At 34.6% G+C, this 13,073-nt stretch overlaps 2 long non-coding RNA genes across 2 annotated transcripts in view; one reads left to right on the top strand and one right to left on the bottom strand.

Annotated features, from left to right (window-relative positions):
• Window positions 1-13,073, bottom strand: part of LOC103105536 (uncharacterized) — a 143,269-nt gene that overhangs the window by 106,845 nt on the left and 23,351 nt on the right. The gene's annotated exons all lie outside the window — the stretch shown is intronic.
• Window positions 1-13,073, top strand: part of LOC103103925 (uncharacterized) — a 60,008-nt gene that overhangs the window by 45,112 nt on the left and 1,823 nt on the right. The window lies entirely within an intron of this gene.

Genomic DNA, 13,073 nt, shown 5'->3' with positions numbered 1-13,073 from the left:
TCCTCTCACCTCCCTCAACACCCCCACCCCCCCTCCATACACACACACACACACACACACACACACACACACACACACACACACACACACTTTGGAAGGCTTCTTTTCAGTAGTAATGATAACTCAGCCTCAGATATGAAGGCTGGGCAGAGTTTATTTTTTTGCCTCTTTAAAAACAGCAATGGCTGGAAAGTTGTTTTTAAAGTCATTAAGAGGTGGGTTCAAATCCCACCTCTGACATGTACTGACTGAGCAAATCACGTAATCTATCAGTGCTCTAGACAACACTAAGACAATAAATAAATTGCAGAGAAGAGACTGACCTGCATTGGTAGAGGGGATTTCCTCACCCAAGATTTCCTTACACCATTCAGTCTATCTCTTCTTATAATTTTTAGCTAGTCTGTATAGTATCTTATTAGATGAATTTATTAAATTAAATTCTATCATTGTCCTTGCTTCTCTCTGCTCATGTGACTGAAGCATTTTGAAGACAAATCAAGTCATCTAACATGCATTAATCACCTACTATATTATCAGGTCCTCTGCTAAGCATTGGGGACTTCTCCCCAATGGAATGGACAGATGAGAATAATTTGAAGCAGACTGAAGCAGACACTGTGGAGCTTGGTAAGACATGAAAGATGCCACAGTCATCCACTGCATTCCAGGTCTTCACCAGTGGTTCTAACTTTTGTCTTTTCCACTGGACTTCTATGACTTCAGAAGAGATAGTAAGGCTAACAATTTTTGTGTAACTCTTCCTCATTAAAATACAATTCATGCCCAAATCAAGAAATAAATCATGATGATATCATTGATCTTCTTTGAAAATGAAGGCCAAACAACAATAACCATATTGCAGATCCTGGGCTAAGCAGTAGGGATACAAAAAAAGCAAACAAATGCTCCCTGTTTTCTAGGAGCTTACAATCTAAGAGGCAAGTCAACAGAAAAACAATGGTACAAAACAGATTCAGGCAGAATAAGTCAAAGGTCCAAAGATCAAGGAAAACTGGAAAAAACTTCTCGAATTAGGTGGAATTTTATTCAAAGATATTTTATTCTCCCAATTACATGTAATAATAATTTTCAATATGTTTTCCAAAATTGCCTAAATTGTTTTCCTCCCTCTCTTCTCTCTCCCCTCTCAGAGATAGTAAGCAATATGATCATGCAAAATATTTCCATATCATTCCATATTATATTTCCATATTGGTCATTGTTGTAAGAGAATACTCATATAAAACCAAAAGCACAAAATAAAACCATAAATACACTAATGTGAAAGACAGTATGCTTTAATCTGCATTCCAATTCCAACAGTTCTTTATCAGGAGGGAGATAGCATTCTTTGTCATAAGTCTTTCAGAATTGTCCCAGATCATTGTATTGCTGAGAATAGTTAAGTTTTTCAAAGTTGATAATTATATAATATTGCTGTTACTATGAACAATGTTTTCCTGGTTCTGCTTATTTCACTCTGCATCAGTTCATGTTTTTCTGAAATCATACTGTTTATCATTTTACTTATAGCACAATAGTTTTCCATTACTAATGTATAACATAATTTGTTCAGCCATTTCCCAATTGATGGGCATCCCTTTGATCTCCAATTCTTTGCTTACACACACACAAAAAAAAAGCTGATATAAATATTTTTGTACAAGTAGTTCCTTTTCCCTTTTAAATAATCTCTTTGGTTTAAAGACCAAGTAGTGTTATTATGGGATCAAAGGGCATGTACTGTTTTATAGCCCTTTGCACTGAGTACCAAATTGCCCTAAAGAATAATTAGATCAGTTCACAACTCTACCAACAATGCATTAGTGTTCCAATTATGTCACATTTCCTGCAACATTTATCACTTTCTTTTACTGTCATATTGGCCAATCTGATAAATGTGAGATGGTACCCCAGAGTTGTTTTAATTTACATTTCTCTAATCAAGGGTGATTTAGGATATTTTTATATGATTATTCATAATTTTGATTTGTTTATCTGAAAATTGCTTGTTCATATCCTTTGTCAATCAGGGAGTGGATTATATTCTTCTAAATTTGACTTAGTCCCCTGTAAATTTGAGAAATGATATTTTTATCAGAGGAATTTATTATAAAAAATTTCCCAGTTTGTTGTTTCCCTTCTAATCTTGGTTATATTGGTTTTGTTTGTATAAAAGCTTTTTAATTTATTACAATCAAAATTATTTATTTCACATCTTATAATCTCTATTTCTTGTTTGGTCATAAATTCTTTCCTTCTTCATAGATCTCCCAGGTAAACTATTCTATGTTCCCCTAATTTACTTATGGCATCACTCTTTATATCTAAATTGTATATTCATTTTGACTGTATCTTGGTATAGGGTGTGAGATATTGGTTTACACCTAGTTTCTGCCATACTGTTTTCCAATTTTCCCAGCAGTTTCTGTTAGTAAGTTCTTATTCCAGAAGTTGGGGTCTTTGGATTTATCAAACATGCGGTTACTAAGGTCATTTACCCCTATACATTGTGTATCTAATCTATTCCATGGATCCACCATTCTATTTCTTAGTCAATATTGGAGTGTTTTGATGATTACTGCTTTATAGTAGTATAGTTTGAGATCTGGTACTGGTAGGTCAAGTAGGTGGAACTTTAGTGGATATTTGAAGCCTAGGGAATCTAGTAGGTAAGCATTCCAGACATGGGGGACAATCAGTATAAATACTTAGTATTCAGAGATCAAGTATCCAGTTAAAAGAACAATAAGGAAGCTCGTATTACTGAGTCACAGAATATGAGGAAGGGAGTAAGATTGTACAAGACTGGACAGGAAAGGAGGAATCAAGTCATAAAGGGCTTCAAAAGCCAAAGAGGGGGTTTTATATTGATCTTGGAGGTGATAGGGAGGCAGTGGAGTTTACTGAGAGACAGGGAGGAAGACTGAGGAGAATGAAATGGTGAGGACTACACTTGTGTTTTGTTATTATTTTACAGAAATGCTGTTGATTTTCGAGGATTTATTTTGCAGTTTGTAGCTTTGCTGAAGCTATTGATTCATTTGGTATTTTTACTGATTCCTAGAGTCTTCCAGGTATGCTATTATATCATCAGCACACTGGATAGTTTTATCTCTTCTTTACTGATCTTTATACATTTAATTTCTTTCTTTTGTTATTGCTACTGCTAGCATTTCCAGAACCATATCAAATAATAGTGGGGAGATTGGACACTCTTGCTTCACTTCTATATTTATGGAAAAGGTTCTTAATGTCTTCTGAGTGAGCATGATACTTGCTTTTGGTTTTAGATAGGTGTATTTAATGATAATTTTTAAATGATCTCTCTATGCCTATACTTTGCAGGGTTTTTAGCATAAAAGAGTATAATATTTTGTCAAAAATTTTTTCTGCATCTATTGAGATGGTTACATGATTTTGAATGTTTGGGTTTTTAATATATTTAATTATTTTAATTGTTTTCCTAATATTTGGACCATCTTTGGATCCTTGCTATAAACCCCACTCAATTAAAATGAATAAAATAGCTACTCTTGCTTGAGAGCAGAAAATCAAAACGAAATAATGAATGAGTAAGGTGAAATCACAACAAAACTAGAAGGAATAAAAAGAATAATGAGAACATATTATGCACAGTTATATGCTAACAAAATTAAGAACACAATAGAAATAGAATATCTTCAAAAATTTATAATACTCAAAATCATTAAGTCAGATCCAAATCCAAATCCAAAATGAGAAAATGTCTACCTCTACTTATAAAGGAACTACTAAAGAAAAAAAATTACCAAACTTTTAAAGAACAAAAGTATTTTTTTTAATTAATTCAATATTCATTAATGATATTGGTCTATAGTTTTCTCTCTGTGTTTTATCTTTCCCTGGTTTTGGAATTAGGACTATTTTTGTCCTAATTTTTGTCCTAGGATTTTAGTAGGGTGCCTTCTTTCTCAATTTTTGAAGAATGGGTTCCTTTTGTTCTTTAAAAGTTTGGTAATTTTTTTTTCTTTAGTAGTTCCTTTATAAGTAGAGGTAGACATATTTTCTTTTTCTCATTTGGATTTGGATTTGGATCTGACTTTTTAATGATTTTGAGTATTATAAATTTTTGAAGATATTCTATTTCTATTGTGTTCTTAATTTTGTTAGCATATAACTGTGCATAATATGTTCTCATTATTCTTTTTATTCCTTCTAGTTTTGTTGTGATTTCACCTTACTCATTCATTATTTCGTTTTGATTTTCTGCTCTCAAGCAAGAGTAGCTATTTTATTAATCCTTTCAAAGAACTAGCTTTTAGTTTTACATATTTCCATTTTATTTCCAATTTACCTATTTCCTCTTAATCTTTAATGTTTCCTCTATTGTGCCTAGGATTGATTATTTGCTGGCTTTATAATTTTTTAATGTATGTTCATTTTGTTTATTTTTTTTTCAATTTTGTTAATATGTTTCCCTGAGGTCTACTTAAACTATGTCAAGATTAAAATACTCTGAAGATTATATTTTAATGTATATGTATTTATTAAATAATTTTAAAAAACAATTCAGAGAAAGAAAAGGCAACAAACAGTCACATGTAGCTTGCTGTTCCTTCCACAAGCCTCCTCTCCCATCCAGCTGCACCAGCTTCTCAGCCAAACCTCAGGCATGCTGAGGCACCCTCCCAGGCAGTCCTGAGCCTGAGGGGGTGTGTGAGAGCTGGGACTCCCCTAGCCAGCATTTACTCATGCTGGCACTCTGCTACCCGCCTTTACACCTTTAAGGGTGCTCCAGTGCTTACCTAGTCACCTCCTCTCACCGTGATTCTGAGGCAAAAGAACACTACCTCCTTTCCCCAGTCCAATTTCATGCTCCTTTTAATGTCACTTTTTTGAATCCCTTTGATTCGGTGGACTCCATCTCAGTCTGGATCAGAGGGCAGTCTTTTAGGTGCCAGGAGTAACTTGGAACAAGAAGCAGTTTCTTCTGAAAGCCAGGAAGCCACTAGGTCTCTGCTTCCCAAGGGCGCCATGCATCCCCCTTTTCTCAAGTAGTTGGTTGAAATATTAGCATCAGCCTTTGTTCTTAATTCAGTTAAAAAGGTGCAGTTCAAAGAATGGACTATTTTCAAACTCAATATGAAACTTTCCCTTTAAAATCCAAGGCTGATTTTAGTGTACCAAGAGAAAGAAAAGGGATACACACTACTGTTAAATTCTCACTACTAGATACCAGAAATTGTTGTTTTATCAAAATCATTTTCTTTTACGCAGTTACTGTTTCTAAGATTTGTTCTTTCACTTACTCATTATTTAGGATTTCACTGTAACATGTTCAGGTTGTTTTTCAGTTATTTTTTTTTGTCTGTGGTCCCTGAACCAACAACTATTTTTATTACTTTATGGTCTAAAAATGATGCATTCAATATTTCTGCCTTTTACATTTGTTTACAATATCTCCATGTTGTAATATATTAATTTTTATAAAACCTTCATGTGGTTCTGAGAAATATGTATATTCTTTTCTTGCCACATTTAAAAGATATCATAAATCAAAGATTTAATTCTAGTTCTTCCAGCAATTTGTTCAGTTCCATATTTTCCCTTTTGTTTGTCTTTCTGTTAAGCTTATATAAAACCGAAAAAGTGGTATTGAAGACTTCTGGCACTATTTTGTTACTATCTAGATCTCCTTATAGATCATTTAATGTTACCTTTATGATGCTAGGACATTTGGAATATATTGCTTTACTAATGATATTGAAGTGATGTCTCTGGCTTATTTCAGTATAATAGTTTCCTTGTTTATATTTTTTTAAATGTTTTTGCTTTGTCAGATAGCATGATGGATGAATAGTAAGTTTTTTCTATCCCCTCAATTTTATTTATGTATATCTTTATATCAATAAGTTTCTTGTATCAAATTAAAAGGTTTTTATTCAATCTGTTATTCTTTTTCATTTTATTGGATTGCTTAATCCACTCATTTAAATATATGTCTATTTATAATTTTCTCTGACTTTAATAGGTTTTTCATTTTTTTCTTCTTCTACTATAAATAACAGTACTATGTTCCTTCAGTTACTTTACCTCAATCTTTTAAGGTAGCCATATTCTAAATGGTTCTCTTCTACTTACCCCTAAACTCCTCCTCTTGTTTGTTACTACTTGGGATTTTGCTTATGAATTCATCTTTTTCTTCTGCTTTTTATCTTGTTTTAATTTTCTCCTCTTTTTTTACCCCTTCAGTCAAGAAGGTTACTCCTTCTTCTCCTCCAAGTCCTGCTAGTTGTTTTCTTTTAATCCTTTTTGTGTCTCTTTCCAAAAAGGGTTTCTTTTATTCTTTTCATTATCCATCCTCTTTCTAGAGACTCATTCTCTGATTCATGACCCCTATAATTATATGTTTATTTCTATTCCATTCAATCAAAACTGTTGTCAGCTGGCAATCTCGAATCAGGACCTCCAAAATACAAAGAGGGGAGATGAGGGTATGAGGTTAGGTTTTGTAGCCCATATAAGTGGGTTAAAGCAGCTTTATTGCCAGTAGGGGAGGTGCTGAGTGTGCTTAGTACAAGTAAGTTCATGGGCTTATTGTTTTGGTACTATATAGTTCAGTGATGAGTATGTAGCTGCATTTTTCTCTTTATTCATCCACAATCTGTGACCTCAGACACAATTTACCAATGCCCTCATATATATATGGAGTAACTTGTAAAAAACAAAATCTGACCCTGAGTTATGCACATAAATGTTGGACAAGTATTTGAAGAAAGAATTTTTGTCTTTTCTCTCCAATTTGCAGGGCCTGTTCTGATTCACTGGTTCCAAGAGCTGGAAACTTATGATTAATTAAATTAGTAAAGGATTAATAAAAATTCAGGAATGATTTGAATGATTCATATGTATTAGTTGCTCTATTACATTCAGAGACTGGATTAGTAGAAGAATGGAAAGGGTTTGGGAAGAAGGGATTAATATAAACAGTGTTCCTTTGAATTTCCTCTTCCATTATGGAATAGCCATTCTCAGCCTTTAGGATGTTGGCCAGTGAACTGCTGGTAATATTTTTCATGTGTCTCATGAGTTTCTGTTCTGAATATCAGAATAAAAAGCCTCAAAAGTTCAAATGTATAGTCTCTTAAGAGGCTAGAATTTCTCCAATCTGTTTCCTCACACTGATTATCTACCAACCTCTTTCCATAGTTCTCTCACCACACTACTTAGTGATAAGTCACTTTCCAATTTAGGACTTAAAAACTTTGGAAGATAATTGTATCATAGTTATGGACTAACATAACTAAGCCCCACAGTCTTTTCATTGTAGAGAAGTGATTCTGGACTCATGAAGGATATATCAGCAAAATCTAAATTCTACTATGCTGGAAAAGTTTAAGTATGATCCCAGCAACAGAGAGATTCTCTGCTCTGAAGACCACTTCCCTAAGTTCAGAAAGACTCAGAATTAGTGAGATGACCATTTGTTAATGGAGTCTTTGGTCATAGCCACCCATTGAACAAAATAAAATATAAAATGTTCCACAACCCTCTGAATTCCCCTCTCACATATGTAATAATGGGGGCAGATAAAGGTGCAAAGTATCAAGAATCACAAAGTTTTAAAATCGTGTATTAGTATTCTAAATGTGAGATCTTTTTCCCAAGACCAAATGCAGCATCACACAACCAGCTCAATTATAAAATGTGTTACTTAACATATCCCATTCTATTCTTTTTTTAAAATTATTTAATTAATTAATTTAGAATATTTTTCCATAGTTGCATGAATCGTTCTTTCCCTCCTCCCACCCCCCTCCTGAAGCCAATGAGCAGTTCCACATGTGTCACTGATCAAGAACTATTTCCACATTATTAGTATTTGCACTAAGGTGATCATTTAGAGTCTACACCCCCAATCATATCCCCATTGAACCACGTGATCAAGCAGTTCTTTTTCTTTTGTGTTTCTACTCCCACAGCTCTTTCTCTGGATGTGGAGAACTTTCTTTCTCATAAATCCCTCAGAACTGTCCTGAATCATTGCATTGCTACTAGTAGAGAAGTCTATTATATTTGATTGTGCCACAGTGTATCCATCTCTGTGTATAATGTTCTCCTGGTAGCAGATCCCATTCTAGAAGCCTTTTCTAGAGCCACAAATGGGAGAAATCTGAGCAAAAGCCCCTTCTGGAACTCTTAACTGGGAGAAAACTGTCCCTTCCTTATCATTTATCTTTATCTCTCCCAACCACACATAGATATGTACCTTTGGACATACTAATAAAGGAACAATATTCCATGAATTGTAAATTTTTCCTTATAATCCAAGCCAAAATACATAAAAAATGTCACAGTTAAATAAAAGGACAATTTATAGGTTTTCCTTAGAGAGAAAAATAAAGAAATTAGTGAAAGTTTTTTTTCCCCCAATGGGGAGAGGAAGAGGAGAGAAAAGGTTAGGATTCCAAAAAAATTAGAAGAGAACAGAAGTCCAGAAAGAACCACAGACAAGCATGAAAGTTTTGAAAATTAGATGTTGACTTTATGTTATACTCAAAATAAAAAGGAAGCTATATATAATAGGTTTATAGTTATGTACAAACCTCTTTTTTTGTTGTTGTTCTACTATGTATATGGAAGCTCTCATTTTAGTTGGTTTTTCTGTAGGTCATGAAATGCATATTTTTCTCACAACATGACAAATATGGAAATATATATTACATGACAGCACATGTATAACATATCGGCTTACTTGCCATCTTGAGGACAGGGTAGAAAAAGGAGGTAGGGGGAGAACTTGGATTGAAAAATTTCAGAAAGCAAATGTTTATTATTTCTACATATAATTGGAGGAAAATTTACTAAAATATTAATGGGGAAAATATGTTGGTTTTTTTAAAGAGACATTGGCCTAAACTTATGCCCAGGAGAACCAAGTAAATTAATTTATGTGGTTCAAAATATGAAATGCTGTTAGACGACATCCGCAACAGCTCACATATATAACATATGATATGTATACTATGGTAAATATCTTGGACAGCCATTGCAAACAAGCAGTGAGTTTCTATCAGACAAACTGGAGGAGGAGCATGATGGATTGCCTTCAGGAAATTTTAAAGCTATCTTTAATGATCCCAACTTCCTCTTGAAAGAGACATCCACTTTTAAAATAACAAAATCAAAAAATGTTGCTGTATGATAGCAAAACATGGAAGATAACACTTCTCCCCACCCTCAAGCTGAAAATAAATATCCCACAGATGTCAAAAGAGAGCCATATAGTGGATAGGAACAATCAAAGAACAGTCATGAAAGATAATCTAAGGAAAATATATGCTGGGAAGGAAAGATAGGCTGCTCAACAGCAAGGACAAGGTGAACAGTTCAGCTAGAGAACTCTACTGGTATCCCCACTGTATCAAGAGAAACTAAGGAAATTTTCTAGGATTTTGGGTGGCTGCATTGGAACTAATTTATGGAAGGATATGGACAAGAGATAAATAGAATGAACAGGTATAGATAAGGTTGCAATCTGTACCACTGTAGAGAAACTGAGTCAATGAAAACACAGATCTATTTGAGTATTTGATATTCACTCCAGGGTCTATTGGGAGGTATATAGTGGATTAAGTAGGTTGCAACACATAAGAAATAAGGAATTCCAAGGAACTAAAATAAAAGATGTTGTTAAATTAATAGATGATCAAAAATAAGATGAGTTAGTCACATGGAAAAAGCAATGAATTACTGATTCAGAGGAGTTACTGGTATCATCATGATTTCAAGAGAAATAAGGCACCATGTGAGAACTTCTTCAAAATCACTACTAATAGAAATGAAATTCAATACAATCTTGAAATTTCACCTAACACCAAGAAAATTGGTAAAGATTGCAAAAGATGGAAATGATTAGTTTTGGAAGGATTGTGGAAAGATTAGGCACACTGATATCCCATGATGGGATCTGTGAATTGGTTTGACCATTCTGTAAAGTATTTAGAATTATGGCTTTTTTTAAAAGTGACTAAATGCCCATGCTATTTGATCCAGAGACCCTATACATACAGGTAGGTGTGCAGGGAAGTTTTTTAATACTATAGTTCATTAGTCTCCACTGGTGTGTCCCCTGCCACAATCATCAGTTGAGAATCAATTTAGTCAGCTACATTCAATTATCTTTTATAAAGGGCCTTTACTAAAGTGGTAAAATTGGTACACTGAAAACAAACGGAGGAAAGTAGACTAAACTCAATACTTGTTGCTGGAAGTCCTTTTCTCCTTTGCCTGGGGTCTTCAAGAAGTTTCTCTAAGGCATAATATAGCTGGGATTTTTTAGTAGAGCCATGAATCTTCATCCAGTCTCTTGGTACTACTATAAGTTACTATACTCTGGAAGAAGTTAAAATGCTGATGGGAAAATAGGGAATCCAAAGTCCTCCAGACCATTCAAAACATGCAAGGTCCTCCTCTGGCCAAAGATAAAATGAGGATAGGAGTGGAGGAGACCAAAACCAAGGCAAAAAAAAAATCTCCCCTACAAGTGACTCCACAGGAAGTTTAACTGGAATTTTCTCTCCTTATTTGCTGCCCAATAGAATCTGAATCTCTCAAATAACCTCAATTGTGAGCTAGTTTGATATTTTATAGAAGGCCCTCCCAGAGGAGGATCAAGTTTCCTCAGCCAGTTTGAACACTTTTCATGTACAACATTATTCAAATTCACCTGGCAGGCTTAATCAGAGATCTCTAAATTCATCATGGCTATTTCATATTATTCATTATTTAATGCAATCAAGAGGAGTTCTCATCTGGTTAAGGTACCAGGGTGCAGCATTTTGTCACTTTAGATGGGATAGAATAATTTGGTTTGCTTTATTGATCACACTTACAAATAAAATGGAATATTACTATGCCATAAAAATTGGCACGAAAAATTCAGAGAAGCAAGGAAAAATTTATATGAATTGGACCAGGAAATAATATACACAATGAATAGAACAATGAGAAAAAGGAAAAAAAGAAATTGAATGCTTTGGTTTGAGTAGGCTTGGCCTTAAGGAAGAGTTGAGAAAAGTTCATCTCCCTTCTTTGCAGAGATGGGGAAGAATATAGGTATGGAACACTGAATTGTCAGACATGATAGATATGTTGGTTGTTTTTGCTAAACTGATTTTTCCCCTCTTTATCTTTGTGATCAGGAGTGGAAGAGGGGGAGAATATAAATATAAATATAAATGAGGATGGATAAGCAAGTAATCTTAAAAATAAACAAATGGAATAGAAGGCCTCCAGCACACTGAGTAGACCTGCCTTGGTAAACATAAGGGAATAAATAGGATTTGTACAGGATGGATAGTTATGACTGTGATCTGTACAAGCCCACATACAAATATCTCAAAAAGTAGACTGGCATGAAAAATTGGCAGAGGTTGGTTTATTAGCCTGAATCCCTGAGATACCTCTTAGCAGATTTCTTCCTTTTCAATCCTTTACTCTTCTAGTTAGTATGAAATAATAATTCAAGACAAACAAGTCCCCATACTGCTGTGCTATTCTTTATCTCACTGAGATTCACAAGAGAAACAACTCTTCATGCAATTTTAATGATGAGAACTCTGGATAAGTCCTGGGAAGCCATGGAACAAAATCATAAAAACAAACTGAAGCCAGTTGATCCCAGTCTCTTGAGATCAAATGTTATGTTACTAAACCACTTCTGAGAAAAAGAAAAACTGTGATGTTTAGAAACCAACCAGGAGCTAAATCTGGTTATGATGTAGTGACACTGCCACGATATCCCTTTATTAAACTATAGGGGAATTGGGGTAAGGCAGTGAATCAGAAAGGAACTTTATTCATTTCTCAGGATCTCACTCAGTGTCTGTCACTGGGAAAGAGACCACCACTGTGAAGACAGAGAGGAGAGGAACCTCCTACATTGCCTTCCAGAAGTTTTGGAGTAGTAAAGGGCAAGAAGTTCTATGCTGAATAAGAACCACTAATTAGTCTACAAAGAGAGGACTAGATATAAGCACACTGTCTCCACAGAAGTCTCAGCAACATATAGCAGTCACAGTGTAAGAACAGGAATTCAAGAATAGGAATTCAAACTGATCTGAGGTGTCTTACACTGTGATGCACAGAGTTCTCTATGTTCATATGCAGGATATTAAAGTGCCAAGGTGTACTGAGCTGATTGAACTGTGAAAAGGGGTTTTTCAATATAGAGCAAAAGAATCAAAAGAGCGAAGTTAAGAAAAGTATCTAAGATGATCCCTCTCAAACCTCTTCTCAGAAGCTTTGAATTTGTAGAGGGGGTTGAGCAGTTTCCATATTCAGACACAAGAATGTTCATTATTGTTACTTAAACATGTTTGCATTATTTTCTGTCTTGACTGCGGATACTCTGGCAATAATATCTCATTTAACTTTTCTCTCAGGCAGCAAAAGGTGATCAAAGTCTATAACGTTAAGAGAGAAGCACCATAAACCGACATTCAATACCAATGAATAGCATGCTTAGTTAAGGAAGATTAAATCGGGCAGCAAAGTGGAATAGAGAAGCCTTTTTGCTTGAGGCCTCCTGGAGATGGAGTGGTATAGTTGAAAGAGCCATGAGACTTGGGTTTAAATCCAAGTTCCACTATTTACTACTTGTGATGCTGGGCAAGTTATTTTATCTCTTAGGCTCTCAGTTTTCCTTATCTCTGAGAATCAGAGGTTATACTAGATAACATCAAAGGTTCCTTTTCAGCTTCAGATCCTATGAAAATTCCAGCTTTTCAGGGACAAAGAAATCTTCTAGCACCAAGACTACTGCCTTTTGGTTTTTATTTAACATAGAAAACAATTTAACCGACCAAACAGGAGCTATAAAATACCTGACGTCCAGGAGCAGTCATAAAATGAGAGAGAAGCTTGTCAGAACCTGACTCTTTCCTCTTCCATTCCCCCTGGATATTCAGGGAGATTAAAAATCCATTGCTTGCTTCTTAGGATTCTGGGTTTTTTTTTCCTACCTCACACCCATTACTTAAAATTACACTGTCAAGAAAGAAACATATGATATACTCTCTACAAAA

Source organism: Monodelphis domestica, chromosome 1 (genome assembly GCF_027887165.1).
Source record: "Monodelphis domestica isolate mMonDom1 chromosome 1, mMonDom1.pri, whole genome shotgun sequence".
In the NCBI taxonomy this organism is placed as follows: domain Eukaryota; kingdom Metazoa; phylum Chordata; class Mammalia; order Didelphimorphia; family Didelphidae; genus Monodelphis; species Monodelphis domestica.
Note: the sequence above shows the minus strand (reverse complement) of the source record. Positions and strands in the feature narration are given on the sequence as shown.